Source organism: Tenrec ecaudatus, chromosome 4 (genome assembly GCF_050624435.1).
Source record: "Tenrec ecaudatus isolate mTenEca1 chromosome 4, mTenEca1.hap1, whole genome shotgun sequence".
In the NCBI taxonomy this organism is placed as follows: Eukaryota; Metazoa; Chordata; class Mammalia; order Afrosoricida; family Tenrecidae; genus Tenrec; species Tenrec ecaudatus.
The window spans coordinates 180319452-180337560 of record NC_134533.1 but is presented as its reverse complement, the minus strand read 5'-3'; the positions used below and the strand labels follow the sequence as shown (position 1 = coordinate 180337560).

General features: G+C 40.1%; 1 protein-coding gene and 1 non-coding gene across 2 annotated transcripts in view; both read left to right on the top strand.

Moving 5' to 3' along the window:
• The window catches only part of TGFBR2 (transforming growth factor beta receptor 2), a 606522-nt gene that overhangs the window by 76891 nt on the left and 511522 nt on the right, over window positions 1–18109 (top strand). The gene's annotated exons all lie outside the window — the stretch shown is intronic.
• LOC142447677 (small nucleolar RNA SNORA1) lies at window positions 5802–5932 on the top strand. Its single transcript, XR_012784340.1, has one exon. It is a non-coding gene; the product is annotated as a small nucleolar RNA SNORA1 (small nucleolar RNA).

The window sequence follows — 18109 nt, the reverse complement described above, 5'->3', positions numbered from 1 at the left end:
CCGTGTGTCCAGCATTATGATGATCATAACACTGAGAAAGTTGAATTGTGAGTGTGATACTGTTAATTAGATGTGGGCTGGATATAGGACTGCACTTAAGTAGTCTGTGATACCATATTTTCCATTCCTTTTCTTTCACTTCTTAACTATGTCTTGGCAAATTCTCAGACCTCAAAAGGAGCATCCAAAAACTAAAGGAGAGCTCAAGTACATGGGCGAGGCTTAGAGGAATCTGAAAGGGCAACCACAAAGAGAACTCTGGCAGATTTTAAGCTCTTTCTTTCCTTAGAAAAATGTTCTTCTTGTTGCCTTTGGGAGCCTTAAAGATGCATTACAATAAAATTAAAAAGCTTCATTGATGTTTCCTACGGGCTTATCATATAGAAGCATTTTAGAACGGCATCAGCAGACTTTTCCAGTGTCTCAGAGGAAATGAGTCACCCCAAGGTCAAATGGGAAAATTAGAAAGTAAGGCAGATCTTCTCTCTAAGCCTGCTTGGTGCTGAGTTAGAGGGGAAGAAGCATCATAGATTACATGTGGGTATGTATATAGGTCCTAGCTTTCCAGACACCAATTTCGAAGAGATTTCAGGCTGACTCTCCTGTCCTTAATACAGTTAGTATGATAGTGAAGAACATGGATATTAGACCCAACCCAGCACCAGTGAGCTCAGTGAGCTCAGTGATCTCGGGTGAGTTCAGTATCTTCTTTGTTCCTCCCACAAGTAAAGTGTCAGTTGCCTACATCATCACTGTACCTTTATTGACAGGTCCTTGTTCCCATAATACATATTGAAAATGTCATTATTCACTTGCCCAGCTTTCTTTGCACCTCGTACATGTGCGTGTGAGTCAGTCCAGTAGGATCCAGTGGGGTATGAGGGAGAGCCTACTTAGAAAGTTTTGTGAGATACAAGGGGAGAAAAATCTCTTCTTTACCAATAACTTAACCTATCTGATGTTCCCAGGACTGTAGTTACTTTGAAACTAATGACAGGCAAGAAAGAAACCAATCCACAAAAGACAGGATATGGAGAAATAGAGTAACTTGGATCCTTAATGGCACTCATAAATCAGTGCCCTAACTTTGACCCCTCCTTGCTTTCTGTCATCATCTTATTATACAAGACAGTCCTTAATGTTATGCCAACTTTAGTCATTGGTAATTATAGTCGGAAAGATCATAATGGATATAAGGATAATTGTTCTTAGGGTTGCTATAAGGGCTAATTGGAAGAAGGCATTTAAAATATGATGCATTAAAATACAATGCATTCACAAAGCCCACATGGAAGAAGTACACCAGCTTGTGTGATCACGAGGTGTCGAAGGGATCAGGGATCAGGTATTAAAGAACAAAAAATCATATCATTGTGAACTGACCTTCTCAGTATGATCACTGAAGACAAATGGGTGCATAAGTAAATGTGGTGAAGAAAGTTGATGGAGCCTGACTATCAAAGATATAGCCTTAAGATATAGTCTTAAAGGCTTGTAGGTAAACAAGCAACCATCTAGCTCAGAAGCGACAAAGCCCACATGGAAGAAGCATAGCAGCCTGTGGGATCACAAGGTGTCGAAGGGATCAGGTATCAGGCATAAAAGAACAAAAAATCAAATCATTGTGAATGAGGGGGAGTGCAGAGTGGGGACCCAAGACCCATATATAGGCAACTGGACATGCCCTTACAGAAGTGTCGGGGGGAGGAGAAGAGTCCGTCAGGGTGCAGTGTAGCAACAACGAAACATACAACTTTCCTCTAGTTCCTAAATACTTCCTCCCCATCGACTATCATGATCCCAATTCTACCTTACAAATCTGGTTAGACCAGAGGATGTACACTGGTACAGATAGGAACTGGAAACACAGGGAATCCAGGACAGATGATCCCTTCAGGACCAGTGCTGACAGTGGTGATACTGGGAGCGTGGAGGGAGGGTGGCATGGAAAAGGGGAACCGATTACAAGGATCCACATATAATCCCCTCCCTGGGGGATGAACAACGGAAAAGTGGGTAAAGGGAGACGTCAGACAGTGTAAGAGATGATAAAAATAATAATAATTTATAAATTATCAAGGGTTCATGAGGGAGGGGGGAGTGGGAAGGGAGGGGAAATATGAGGAGCTGATACCAAGGGCTCAAGCAGAAAGCAAATGTTTTGAGAATGATGATGGCAACAAATGTACAAATGTGTTTGACACAATGGATGGATGTATGGATTGTGATAAGAGTTGTAGGAGCCCCCAATAAAATGATTTAAAAAAAATACAATGCGTTCAAATCAAATGCCTGACATAAATAAATATAGATAAAATAGTGATTAGTGTTCATAAAAGGAACCCTAGTGGCTCAGAGGGATAAGTGTTGGCTGCTAACTAAAAGATCAGCAGTTCAAACCCACAGACTAACCTGTTCTATGGTTGGAAGATGAAGCTATCTGCGCGCATAAAGACTGACATTCTCCGGAGCCCAGAGGAATGCTCCACTCTGTCCTACAGGTTCATTAGGAGTCAGAATTGACCTGATATCATTGGACATGATTTTTTATTTAATATTCATAATACAAAGCTATTTCTCATGTCTATTTTATTCTCCCATGAATACTGGTTATATTGTACTTATAACACTGTCGCAAATTGTCAGAATCATCTGTATATTAAGACTCAATTGGATTGTCTTAAATAAAATTTATTTTTCTTTACTTAAACCAATTTTTCTATAGCCACACTAACTCAGGGCACAAGTGGAATAACCTAATCTATCTATCTATCTATCTATCTATCTATCTATCTATCTATCTATCTATCTTTTTGGTCTCTTATTCTTTATTGTTGTTAGCTACTTTCAAGTTCATCCTTGACTCAAGGTGACCTCATGCACAATGGAAGTGGACTACCAGGTTTTTATTAGCTGGTTTGGGGAGGTAGATTATTGGTTGGTAGGCTCATTGTGATGTTAGTTGGCATTGACTCAGCTTGGATTCATTTGAGCTTCTCAATAACAGAAAAAAATGTTGCTAGGCCTTCACTAAAAAGCTTCAGTGCCATGGATCCTCTTTCACGATTGGCTTTATTATCAGTATCTTTACAAACCTGATCTTTATATTTCAGTGTTGGTCTGAAAATAGGGGTTGGTACCAGCAAATCTTGAGCTCTGACATTGAATGTAGCACACAGTACTAATGATAAGATGTGAGAAAACAAACAAAAAACCAGCAAACATAAAGGAACAGACAGTTGTAAGTTCAGTTCATCGTAACTTGAATTTGTCATTAAATCAAGAACTGCTTGTATTTAAGTAAGTGCACAATGAAGTATGACTTTCAATATCATTTTATGTAAAGTTTTAAAAGTCTCATTGGCCTCATCATATATTTTGTTGTCAAGTCCTTAAAATTATGTGCATTATTTTAAATTTTTTAAATAGTTCCTACATCTTTAAAAATGTGCTAAGTCAGTTTATTTAATTACTTGGAGTTGGTTGATTTCTCAATAGACCTAATACTGTCACGCAAGCCTTGGACCTAAGGGCAAAGTTAGCCCTTCAAACCTACCAGTGACGCCATGGGAGAAAGATGAAGTGATCTGCTCCCATCAAACTTCACAGCCTCCTCAGAGGTACTGTGAAGTGGGAACAGACTCAATGGCCGGGGTAGGTAGAGTTGAGATCTATGAAGTAAAGAAAGGACTGATGGTGCTAATTATATTTGATTTAAACTATATTGAGAACCAAACTTGGTGGATGGGTAATTGCTGTCTACTATCAATGTATTCTGGGAGAAAGACGGGACTTTCTACGCTCACTGTCCTCTAGGGAATTGGAATCCCTTGATATCAGCGAGTTTGGTTTTTTGCTTTTGTGTTTTCGGTCACTGTGTTTTAAGCCATACAAAAGACATTGGAAATAATTCCAGATGTACCCATTGACTAGTTGAAAATTAAATTATCTTTAGTCAATTAGAAATTGTTCCATTCAGTAGAAATTTGCTTTATAATGAAATGTTTATTATCCCATACATGACTTCTCTTCTGATGGTTCAATTTTTGTTTAGACAATAACCATGCATCCATTCACATGCCTTCCTTTCCAGTGACATGTATTAGTAGATTATTCCCTCAGATCGTCAAATTTGAAATGATTGAAGGTGAATGTATAATCAAGTTTTATATTTTGCCAGTATATTTTGAACATTAAGAAATACTTTTAGTTGCTGAAAAAATTATCACAGAGACCAAATAAGGACAGGTACTTTTATTGTCCAAAGGAAAGAGAAACCAGATTACTAAAGGATTTTCTTATGAATTGAATAGTAACTCCCAAAATATATGTAGTAAATACCAATTTCTATGCTTCTGGTTATAATCCCACTTGAGAATGGATTGCCTTGGTTATGATAAGGAGGCCGGATTAGCATAGCTTGTGTCTTGAGAGAGTCTTTTGTGAGGTATCAAAGACACTACAACAAACAAGCGTGCAGTGCAAGCAGATTCTGGAGAAGGAAGATGCGAAGCTACATGAAGAAAGCCGAAATAGAAGTTAAAAAAGAGAGCCATTTTCCTCCGGCGCCAAGAGGGAAAGAATGCCCTTTTAGCACCCTGAACTCAGACTTCTAGCCTCTTAAAAGTTGTTTTTTTGGGGGGGATGGTGGTGGTGTGGGGGGCTGTTAATTTCTGTTTGTTAAAGTCACCCATTTGTGTATTTTTGTAATAACTCTAAAAAAATCTCACCCTCATGAGTTGATGCTAACTCATAGTGATTGCACAGCAGTATAGACGGCCTCTGTGAGATTCTGAAACTAACTTTTCATGGGAGTAGAAACCCCTTTCTTTCTCCCAAGGAGCAGCTGGTGGTTTCGAACTTTGCAGTTAGTAAACCAATACATTCATCACTAAGCCAACAGAGCTTCTCCTGGTATAGCAGTATTACATAACTAAACACGAAGCAGATCTTTCTTTCTTTCCTCCCTGCCTTCCTTCCTGCCTTCCTTCCCTCCCTCAAGGAAGACCCTCTGTGAGGTTCTTATGATTAACTACAGGGGGAAAATACATCTTAAGTAATTATGGCCTGATCATATTGCCTTCTCCCATATTCTAGAAGCCCTTCCTCACATGAAGCCTAGCAATCTTTGGGGTGAATAAATATTGATTAAAATCAAGTAAAAATTTTCTTCTTAATAATGATAATCAGATAATAAAAAGTCACAGAGCAGATAGTCTTCTGTAGGAAAATATTTCCATCTACTTCACATTAACCATGACACAAATTCATATTTCACACACTTTGGGCCTGTCAGTATTGCTACACTATGCTATAGGTATCTTCTGATTTAGCTGAAAAGGACTAATATCGTGTCATTTCACTAATATGAAATACCTAGAATAGGCAAAGTTACGGAGATCAGGGTTTTATGGTGGCTACGAGGGGCTGGGTAGGTGGAAAAAAGGGGTAAGGGCCTTAACTTAGGTAACATAGGTTTTTTTGTTTATGACAGTGGGAAATTTGGCAATGGATATTGGTGATGGATATACAACATGTGAGTGATTGGCTTTCTTGACTTGCACATGTGAAAAATGTTGAATTGAAAAACATTGGATTCTTTATATTTTAGCACCAATAAAAATATCCTATAAAACAGCTAAAATAAGTTAAATATTCAAGTCACCATTTAACAGCCATTGGTGGAATTTGGGGCACAGGTACTAAACCTGTATCTGCATACTCCAGTCATGAAAAGTTGAGAGATGTGGTCTGTAGATTGAGCCAGCCTGCGAGCTCTGCGGTAAGAGTTACAGTGAGGCAGCCTCAGTCTGTGAAAGTGGGCACAGCTGATCATGGTGTTCATATGGACAATTGGGGCTGAAAGGATGGCAGGTTTTGCTTCCATCACTGTGGATTAATTGCAGTGGTGACAATGAGACCTGTAACACTTTGGAAAAAATAAAAGAGTTACAGTGAGATCACGGACAAGACTGTGAACATGAGAGAAAAACTATTTGGTTTGTAAGATGAGCAGTGGCTTTCACAAAAGCCCTTGAAATCAGTGATGAATATTTTAAGGCAGATTAGGCGGTGTCAAACATCTAGGCAGAACAAACAATCTGAGTGATGACCTAAAGAAAGGAAAAATACAGAGCATTTGAAGACCAATCTGTCCGCTGTTTGGGCTGGCGGGTGCTGGAGAGATACAAGAAACGCAAGCTTTTGATGATTCTTAAGGGTCTTTGGAACCATAGGAATAAGGTCCTTTTTCTTCAGGCAAGGAATGTGTGTTCGTCCAGGTTGACTAGAGAAATAAATCTGGAGACACTCGTGTGTAAGAGAGAACTTTATATCAAAAAGTAATTAATTGCACATTAACAAAACATCCCAGCCAAATCCAGATCAAGTCCATATGGTCCAATATTAACCCATATGTTGATACTAATCCATAATGCACATTAACAAAACATCCCAGCCAAATCCAGATCAAGTCCATATGGTCCAATATTAACCCATATGTTGATACTAATCCATAAATTCCTCTTATACTCACGCAGCTATGCAATGATGCTGAATGCAGGAAGATCACAGTCCAGTGGGTGGAAAGTCTTGTGGATCCATTTGTGGTAGAAACATCTCAGCGCTGGCGTGGGTCTCCATGTGGCTTCTGCAGCTCCAGGCCTCTGGCTCTATCAGCATAGCTCCATGTGGCTTGTCAAGGAATGTCTTACAGGGAGTGAGTGTATATGGCCTCCTGTGAGATATATATCTGCTCCTCCAAATGAGGTCATCCTTAACAGGTTAGATGCCACCCCTTGCAAGTTGACATTAGATTATGTGACTTCCACAGAAGGATTTTAGCAGGATTCTTAGCCCAATCGGAGAATATAGTATAGAGTGGGCACGACTGAGGCTGTGGTGATGGATATTTAATTTACTGGTTATTGTTATTTTTGTTGGGTGCTGTCCAGTCTATTCCAATGCACAGTGATCCTATGTACAACAGAACAAAACATCACTGGTGTGTGGTGTCCTCCCAATTGTTCTTACGTATGTGTCCATTGTGGCAGCCACTGGGTCAATCCATTTGGTCAAAAGCCTCCTCCTTGTTGATGCCCCCCACTTTACCAAGCATGATGTCCTCCAGGGACTGGTCTCTCCTGGTAACATGCCCAATGCAGATGATATCAAGTTTCTCCATCCTTGCTTCTAAGGACTATTGTGACTGTACTTCTTCGAAGAGATCTGTTTGTCCTGTCAGCAGTCCATTGTGCTTTCAATATTCTCTCAAACCATCGTCCAGATGTATCCATCGTTCTTCAGTCATCCTTACTTCATTGTCCAACATTCCTCTGCATGTGAGTCCTTGAAAAATACCATGACTTAGCCCTGAAAGAAACATCCCTGCTTTTTAGTATTCTAAAAAGATCTAGTGCAGATTTACCCAATGTAACATGTCGTTTGATCTCCCTGAGTATCGAGTGTGCATCAACATTTTCTCCATTTATGATGATATCTATGCGCCCAGTTGTGAGGATTCGGATCTTCTTTACACTAGTTATAATCCACATCGAAGGCTATAATCCTTGATCTTCATCAGCAAGCGCTTCAAGTTTCTCTCCCTCTCATCTGCATATCACAGGTTGCTAATATGCCTCCCTCTAGTCTTGATGCTGCATTCTTCTTCATATAAGAAGCCAGCTTCTCAGATGATTTGCTCAGCAGACAGATCGAATAAGCATGGTGAGAGGATGCAACCTCGACACATACCTTTCTTGATTTTAAGCCATGCAGTATTCCCTTGTTCTATTAGCAGAACTGATGGTTGGATGAAAAGAGGAAGTATGTGGACAACTCATTTAAAAATGGAAAGAAATCACTGGATTTTTTTGCCCAGGCTACCCTTAAAATCCGGTTGCTTAAATTACTCTTGTTTTCCATTCTGAACTTGCCTCATACTTTGCGGCTGAGGCAACTTGCTCTTACGTGTGAATCTAGGCTGTTGAGTGAATTGGGCAAGACTAATGAGCAACCAGAAAGAGGTGTCCAGAGAATGGCCACACAGAGAGAGAGAGCTAGATCTCCTTAGTGATGGCTATCTGCACACAGTGTGAAGAGCTGAGAACAAAGGCGAGGTGTGCTGGCAAGCACGGTGTGAAAAGGCAGTGGGCTTGGATAGACCCGATGTTTTCCAATTGACTTTGGAGGCTTAAGCCCTAGGGAACAGTTTGGAAAAGTCACCAGGGACCATTAACCTGTGACAATGGCCTATTGCCTTGATAATGATCATTCCTTTCCACAGACGTTTCCAGTGATAGGAAATGTGGAAACACAGCGCCCATTTACCTAAGCCTCTATTGTGATTCTCTGGCCTTTCTGCAGGAGCAGGGAATGTGCTTTTTAAATTATTTTCAAGCCTTTAAAATTTTTTTTTATATATTACACTTCTCCCCAGCTGGCCCTCTCCCATCACGCAAGTAACCTTATATTCTCATTGAAATCCTGTATCTGAAATATTTTTCAGACTCTGTGATAAAAATGCACTAACAATCCGTACTAATACTTTAAATGGTGACACAGGCTTTTGCTTGAAGCTCCTCTGTAATGAGAAAATGCTTATAATCTGCCCAGCCATCCAAGAAGAACAATCTCTGAAAATTGGTGACATAAATTTGTTAGATTTCCCTAACACTACCTGTGATGTAACCCTGGAAATGTAAATAAGACAGAAGTACTCAAGGAAGCATGCTAAAAAATGATGTAGATTAGAACCCTCAGTCCAGAGTGAGTTCTCATTATCTGAAATTGTGGAAATGCAGATTCTTGGCCTCTTCTGATTCTAAGTGTGCAACACTGTAACAAGATTCCTCAAGTCATTCCTGGATAGTCCCCTTCAAAGCAACATGGAACATAACAAAAGGCCTGCTCCTCTGAGAGTACCCATTGTGTGTTTGGGGTTTTTGTTTCTTCTGACTATTGATTGTTTTTGTTTTATATTCAACTCTTCCTTACTGTAGACTCTGTTGGCAGTCTGGTGAAGGCTGCAAACCCCTGTGAGTTTCTGACACTGACAGAATAATGATAGGGACCTATGGTACAGAACCCTAGACACTTTGCATAGTATTGTGACGTGTTAGCTAAACTCATGGTTAACCCGCTGCTTTCTAGTTGCTTCTGAATCATGGCACCCCTTGTGTGACAGAATAGAACTGAGCTCTATAGAGCTTTCTTGACTGTATTATTTACAAAATCCGTTCACCAGCCCTTTCTTCTGCAATTCTGATGTGTGGATGCAAGTTGGCAACCTTTCAATCAAAAATCTTGAGTGAACTGAACCAGCCCATGGGCCACACTTACATGAAAAGGAAATACGAATCATGAGAGGGCTTCAGAAAATGTGTGGACAAATAAGTGAAAGTATAATGGAATTTTTCCAACACTTTTTGGAGTTCCTTTTTATCAATTAGCCCAAACTCCAACCTATTGACTTTGAGTCAATTCTGACTCATGTGTTAGAGAAAACTGCTTCATGCAGTTCCCTAGGCTCAAATTTTTATAAAAAATGGAGCTCCAGATCTTTCTTCCTTATTGCTTGAGCAAATTCAAATCAGCGACTTTTAGGTTAGTTAGTAATTAAGGGACATTGTTTCAGGTTTTAAAAGGGTTAGAGTCTTATGAGAATAAACATGCGATTTCTTTCTTAAACAAGTTAACACAAAAACCCTACTTCCCTGCCTGGCACCTCCAGCCTCAACTCCTTTGAGCTAGCTCCATTCAACTAGCTGCCTCTCCTTCATCTCATGAAAAGTGGAGGGAGAGGCAATGGAGGATGTCCTTCCACATCAACCACCTTTATAGTGGCTTAAAATACCTTCTCCCAATTTGAGTGGTTTATAGTGGCTTATCATCTGCAGAGTCAATGATCCTAAAAAGTAAACTGTATGAAGAGCATCAAGATTAGAGAAAGATGCATTATCAACCTGTGAGATGCAGATGACACAACCTTCCTTGCTTGAAGTGTGGAGGCCATGGAATATTTACTGATGGTCCAAGGCCACAGGCCTTTGTGCAGGAGGCAGGCCTGCGGAGTAGGATAGCAATCACAAAAGGCCACCTCCTTTAGGATTAAACCTCAATATAAAGAAAATAAAAATTTGTACAACTGAATCCCTAAGCAATAGCATGATGGATGGAGAAAAGATTGAAATTGTCAAAGGTTTCCATTTATTTAGATCCACACAAACCATATAATCAACTTCCATGGAAGCAGTAGTCAAAAATTTAAATCACTTGCTACATCTGCAAAACAACAACAAACTCCCAACAGCAAAACCCCAAACCAATTCCAACTCAGGTTGTTGTCATGATCAGATAGATGCCTTTGAGCCGGCCGTGACTCAGAGGCACCCATTGTAAAGCAGCACCATACACGGCCTGGTTCTGTTGCGCTGATGTCTGAATCCATTGTTGCAGCCACTGTGTGAATCCGTCCTGTTGAGAGTCTTCCTCTCTTCACTGCCCCATCACTTTCCCGAGCATGATGCCCTTTTCCGGAGGTAGTCTCTCCTGAGAACTTAGGTAAAGTGCATGCTACCTTTGTCTCTAAGGAGCACTCTGCCTGTATTTCCTCTAGGACACATTTGTTGGTCCTTTTGGGAGGCCATGAGACTTTCAATATTCTTGCCCAACACCCCTATTCAAATGCCTAGATCCTTCAGTCTTCCTTGTTCAATGTCCAACTTTCTCATGTAGACGAGGCCATTGAAAATACCATGGATTTCTCAAGGTAACATCTGTGCCTTTCAATTGTCTTGATCACTTTCCCCCACTTGCACTTCTTCCCTGCACCCTCCACCCCCAACCTGGAATCATCAGTCCCATTGATATTTTCTCAGGATTGTTTTTCTTGCCCATGTTACATAGATAGACATGAAGAAAAGGAGAAAGAAAGATGGAGTATAAATAGTTCCAGGTCTGTCTGCTTACCTTTATGTATGTTTTCTGAATGAGTGTGATGAGGTGCTAAGCCCTGCCCTCCAAGTCTGAAATATACTTGGGGGGTTCTTTGGGCACTTCGTTGTGTTGCTCTCTTTGCTGCTCTGTTGAGCTCCCTTTGTGTTTTTCCTTGGTGCTTCATCTTTCTCTGACAGAGCAGGTGGTGGGTTTAAGTTGCCAATCTTTCTGCTACCAGCCCACTTCTTAATTCACTCCACTACCAGAGATCCTGAAGAAAAAGACCTCATTGAAGTTAAAAAACGTAGATGTTACCAATGTGTACCCGATCCAACTATGGCATTTTCAATCTCCTTAGATGCATGCAAAATTTGAACAATAAATGAATAAGGCCAATGAACAGTTCATGCCATTGAATTATGGTGTTGGTAAAGAATACTGATATACTATGGGCTGCCAGGAGAACAATAAACCTGTCTTGGGAGAAATACAGCCAGAATGCTCCTTAAAATTGAGGATATGAACACTTGTCTCACATACTTTGGATATGTTCTCAGGAGGGACCGTGAGGGAAAAATATCATGCTTGGTAATGCAGTGGGTCAGTTACAAAGAGGAAGCCTCAACAGGGTGGACTGACACCGTGGCTTCCACTGTGATTGTATGTGAATGATTGTTGTGGGGGTACAGAGCTAATTGGCGTTTTGTTCCATTGCACATAGGATCACTGGAGGTCCAAAACAACTCGACATTTAACAATAACAGTATCTTTTATGTTTCAACATTTTATTGTCAACTATGTGGGCGCTTCACATTCCTGATCATTAATTTTGTATTCAACAGCTTCAACTGCTAATTAAACCGATAGTTTACCCTTTGCCTACTTCTCACTTTCGCTTCTCTCTCTGGTGGACTACTATCTTCTGTTACACCCATGTTTACCCACCTGCAGGAGAGCCTTTGCTTTAGTTTATCTCCCTTTCCTTATTCCCCTGCCTTGGCAGTCTCCAATTCTGCTTCCTTTCTTAGGAAATTTCATCTTGTGTTTTTAATGTATCCCCTTACAACAGTGATCTCATATAATATTTGTCCCTTTGTGATCGACTGATTTTACTCAGAATGATGTTATCTGGGTTTATTCATGCCAGGAGGTGTTCCAAAATTTCATCATTGTTTATTAACAATGCATACGGTTTATTAACAATTCAAACTCTGGTGTATTCACCAGAGTTTCGAGTCTTCTACTGATAGATATTGATATTGTTTCCCTCTTTTTGCTTGTAAAGAGTGCTGTACTGAAATAGGTGTGCATATGGCTGTTCAAAGAATAATTGTGAGAATGGTGCAAGACTGGGCTGTTTTGCTGTGTTGCAGATAGTGTTGTATATAGTTGAGATTTCATCATTGCAGGAGAGATCTTGTGAGCAAGAACCAATGTTGCTGAAGGAAGAAATCCAAGCTGCACTGAAGGCATTGTCCAAGAACAAGGCTCCAGAAATTGCTGAAATACCAATTAAAACGTTTCAACAAACTGATGAAGCATTGGAAACACTCATCTAAGCCAAGAAATCTTGAAGACAGCTACTTGGTCATCTGTACTTACTCCAAATAAAGGTGACCCAAAAGATGCTCCAATATAGAACAGTGTCACTGATGTCACATGCAGGTCAAATTTTGCTCAAGATCATCTAGCACAGTGGTTCTCTCTCAACTTGTGGGTTGCGATGACCCTTTCACAGAGGTCATGCAATTCATAACAGTAGCAAAATGACAGTTATGAGGTAGCAATGAAAATAATTTTATGGTTGGGGGGTTACCACAGCATGAGGAACTGTATTAAAGGGTCGCGAAGGTTGAGAGCCACTGATCTAGCAGCAGTACATTACAGCAATACATTGACAGGCAGCTGCCAGAGGTCCAGGACAAATTTAGAAGAAGATGCGGAACACAGGAGAGAAGATGGATTTTGGTTTAATGTTGTGAATACCAGATGTTTACTTGTGCTCAGTTGACTACACCAAGGTATTTGACTGTGTAGACCATAATAAACTATGGATATCTTTGAGAAGAATGGGAATTCCAGAACATTTTATCATACTGTGAAACTGGTACATGGATTAAGAGGCAGTCCTGTGCAAACAAGGGATATATTGCATGGTTTAAAATCAATAAAGGTTTGTGACAGGGCTATATCCTCTCACCACACTGCTCATCCTTCAATCTGTGGGCTGAACAACTCATCAGAGAAGCGGGATAATACAAAGAAGGGTGTGGATCAGGATTGGGGGAAGGCATATTACCAACCTGTTTTATGCATATGATACCACCTTGTTTGCTGATGTTGAGGCGGACTGGAAGCACTTTATGAAAATACAAAGGATTATAGCCCTCTGTATGGATTATGTCTTCATGTAGAGTAGAAAAATCCTCACAACTGGACCAATAGGTAATATCATAATGTATGAAGAAAGGTTGAAGTTATCAAGGATTTGTCTTGCTTGGATTCACAATTATTGCTCATGGAAGCAGTAATCAAGAGATCAAAAACCACTTAGCATTTAGTAAATTTGCTGTACAAGACCTCTTTAGAGTATTGAACAGCAAGGCTGTTACCTTGAGAACTGTGGTGCACTTGCCTCAGACCATAGTGTTTTCCATGGTCTCATATGCCTGTGGAAGTTAGGCATTGAATCAAGAAGACTGAGGAAGAATCAGTGTATTTGAATTACGGTGCTGGGGGAAAATATTGAAAGTACCATGGACTGCTAAAAGGACAAAGTGATCTGTCTTGGAAGATGTATGGCCAGAGTGCCCTTGAGTGCTCAGAGTGCTCCTTTGAGACAAGGGTGCCGAGACTTCCTGTTGCATACATTGAACATGTAACAGGAGAGCGCAGTTCCTGGAGAAGGACGTCATGCTAAAGAAAGCAGAGGAGCAGTGAAGGAGAAGAAGGCCCTCAATGAGATGGTGTGACCCAGTTGTTCTAAATGGGCTCAGTCATAGGAACAATTGTGAGGGTGGCACAAGATTGGGTAGTGCTTTGTTCTCATGTCCCTAAAATAGCTTTGTGTCGGAACTGACTCAATGGCACCAAACAATATAGGGTTTCTATGAGTTAGAACTGTCTGCCTAAAACTTAACAATTAATCACATGTCTGTTTGTGTGATGACTTACTTCTTTAGGACTCGACAGAGGGATTGCTGGATTGTATGGATTTTCTATTCCTGGTAATCTGCAACAATAGTATCATGAATCTTTCAAAGGACAGGGCTAACTCAAAAATAAGAATTTACAAATATTTAATACTAGATCTTCTCTTTATGCCTGTATGTGCCACAGGGTTATGTGTAGAGTGATTAATATTTCACACTTACTAATTTATTATTTAATTTTTTTTCTTTTATCTCTGATTTGGTATTCTAATTTAATTAATAATGCTACTTGTACATAAAAAGGACTAGAACAATATGTTTACATATTGGAAATCATCTTAAGCAAACATAAACAGTAGCATCATGAAAAAGAAGGGAGATAATACAACTTTATGCTAGGGTACATATTTTATATTACCAGTTGATTAATTTTAAATAAAAAGGGTAAAGAAACGAACAAACACAAAACAGAGATTGGCAAATAATAAGCACTCAATAAGTGCTTCATGAATGAATCAAGTACTAGAAAGAAAACTATTTACAAGAACCTTCTCTAGAAGCCACTACTCATGTTTGTGATGTTTTTGTGAACATCTGTGTACTTGGCCCTCATTCAAGGGGATCCTGTAAACAATAGAACAAAATGTTGACTAGATCTTCACCAACCCCATGATCAGTTTTGGACTGGACTCTTCTGCCCCATAGGGCTTTCGTTGACTGATTGTCAGAAGTATATCTCCAGGTATTTCTTCCTACTCCTCTTGGATTGGAAGTTCTGTTGAGCATCCTGGAACACACACGCCTCCACTGATAGATGGTGGTGGTTGCACATGAGGTGCATTTGCTGAACTGAGTCCCCTGTGTGGAAAGCAAGAATCCTATCATTGAACTATCATTACCTCTTCAGAAGATGAGCATAAGTTATTTTGAGAGGATAACGATGCCCACATGTTGAGATATTTATTTTAAAAGATGTGTCCTTGGTGTTTTGCCCTTTCTGTGGAACCTTGACCTAAACGTTCTTCAGAGGATATGGTCCCTGCCAAAGTTTTCCCCACTTAGTTCTTGTTTGTCATCCTCTTGCATCAACATACCTGGTTTCTCATGGCTAAACTACAACTTATGTTAGTGATTAAAAAATAACCACACCAACTGCCTTAGAGTAGATTCTGACATAGCTCGACCCTGTAGGAGAGAACAGAACTGTCCCACAGAGTGTCCGAGGCTCTGATCCTCCTGGAGTCAGATGTCATCTTCAACCTGGAGCACAGCTGGTGTGCTCACACTACCGAATTTCCACTTAGCAGCTGAGTGCTTTAACAATGGTGCCACCAGCTCTCAGATTTAGTGCTAGCAGTGCCTAACTGAAGGAGCCCAGGTACTTACCTGTTGGTCTGCTAACTGCAAGGTGAGGATAAAACTCTAGGGGCAGTTTTGCGCTGAGTCAGAATCGACTGATTGGCAGTGTGTCTGATTTGGGATATCTAATTGACTTTCAATAGTTCTGCTTTAGGAAGGAATTCATTAAAACAAAGCAATTAAATTTGACCCCCTCTCAACTTCATGTTGTGAGCTTCAGTAATTTTAATATAAGCAGATAGCGCATGGGTTCAGCAATGAGCTGATGCTGTGTTCAGGCAGTGGCTTTTTCATTGTCAAATATGAGATAATTTAAAATCATCAAAGCATTCTCATTAATACTTAAAGAGTTGTGGGAACTGAATTCATTTATTTCAAAATTTAAAATAAAGAAGCCCTTTTTTTTCTGCCAGCAGTTTTATTGGCATATAATTTATATATCATAGAATGAAATAGTTCAATCATTCAGACATATCAAGGGGAATTGTACAATCACCACCACATCCATCCTAGAGCATTCCCTCCTCCCATGGTGGATTCACCCGCAAAATGAGCTGCTAAACCAAGGTCAGCCCCAGTGCTCCACCCACCTCTTGCCTCCATTATTTACCCCCAAACCCCATCCCCTCCCTACTGCCTTCCCCTCCCTACCGCCTTCCCCTCCCTTGCATTTCCTGTAACACCATGCTGGCATCAGTTATTATCATTGTACATCCATTCCTCCTGCACTAATGAAGACCTTCGTGTATCTTTAAACAAAATTGTCAACAGTCAACATTTGAACCAGCTTGACATTGTCTCTGAATCCATGAACTTGCTCCACAGTATTGGTGCTTGATCATGAGACTCTCAATACAAATCACTTGTAACTGAAGTTTGGTTTATGCTCTTGACATATATTGAAAATTGACCAAAAATACCCCAGAGTATTTAAGCTGTTGTTATCTGGTTCTCTTCATGTTTTCCAATGAAATTGAAGAAGTTTTAGGACTTGTTAATTTTTACTTCCTAGTATGGGTTACAAACGTAGATGGCTATTATTCAAGTTATCTGAAGCTTAGAATCAGACCTAAAGGAATAATTGTCTCAAGGAAGTAAGTGATGTCCTATATTCACCCATGAGTTAGATTCTAAAAGCTCTCCCCCAAGTCCATCTGTGGGTGGCACTCCATGCACAATCCTCTGTCTACTGCTTGGTAGCATGCAGAGCAGGTGCACCATTGCCCTGTCATCTGTCATCCATAAATTCTAGAAGATTAAGTATAAAAATCAATATTTGTCAAAACATATTATTCTAGGCACTGTTCCCTCAATATCTGTCTTCAAAATAACAAGTTCTGTTGTCAATTACAATGGAAAAATGGTGTGCGATGACCTTTTCTTAGGCATGCATTATTACAATATGCCATTAAAGACATTGGAAGTAATGCCAGAGACACCCGGTAAAGACAGCCGACTGAACTGGCACGGAGGACCTCTATGCCACTCTTAACTCTGCTGAATTAATCATCTACTGAAATTGGAAAGAAGGCAAAGGCTATTTCCAAGTGCCAAAGCCAGATGGGAAAACTTACAAAGCTCTGCCAGCCCATATGTCTCCCTTCCACAAATTGGAATTAGATGTCCCTTTTCCCAGGTAATGTTTGGTTTAACTTGCTGAAATATTATCATAAAACCCTAATCTTCTTTTTAAAATGGCCCTTTATTGCCATCTATCAAGAAAATTTTATAATGAGTACATGCATTTATGATGTCCTTAATGTAAATGGCATCCCATGGAATTCAACTGTTCATGACAGTCTGCGGAATTCCAAGAGTGAAAAGGGGAACCAAGGGCACAGTGGCCACTGCTTACTGCAGTCTTAGATTATTTTCCAGGCATGGTTATTAATAATGTTTTCTATTACTCTAGAACAATTGCCAGTTTGGAAGCTTAATTATATGGCTAATGTACTTAGGAGATACAAGCATATGGAGGCAAGGGTTTTCAAACGTATCCACTGCAGCGGAAGCCATCTTTACTCAGGTGCCACTGTTCGGGGCAGTTTATTATAGGCAGGCTCTGCTCTAAGTTCGAGCATCTCCACATTTGACCCAAAGGATTTCTTTGGCTATTGGAGTTTGTTCTGCACAGGCAGATAGGCCAGAAATGTGTGTATTAATGCGCCTGTAAGAACTTCTCAAGGAGCCCGGAAGGCATGGTTACTCAAGTGCAGAGCTGCTAATGAAGGAGTCAGAGGTTCAAACCTACCAGTAGCTCCACAGAAGATATGACAGTCACCTTTTTGTAAATCTTCACAGCTTTGGAAATCTTAGGAGAATGTTGGTACAAGTCCGAATGGACTCAAAGGCAATGGTTTGGATTCATTTGGAACCATCTCTCAATCTGTGACTGATCAGATGTGAACTGTAAATTTCCAACACCGTTACCCTACAGGAGATGGTATGGAATAAATCATGAAGCCCCCTGGGCCCAAATGTGTATTTCAGTGAACTCTTAACACATATATACTTGTGGATACAACCCTTTGTGGGTACAGTTTTCTTTGCTATGCTAATGAGGCCACATCATGATACGGTGTGTCTTATAAAAGAGCATATTTGTAAAAAACCAGCACACAATTCTAGATACAATGGCTTTAAACTCGAGCACAGAGATACGC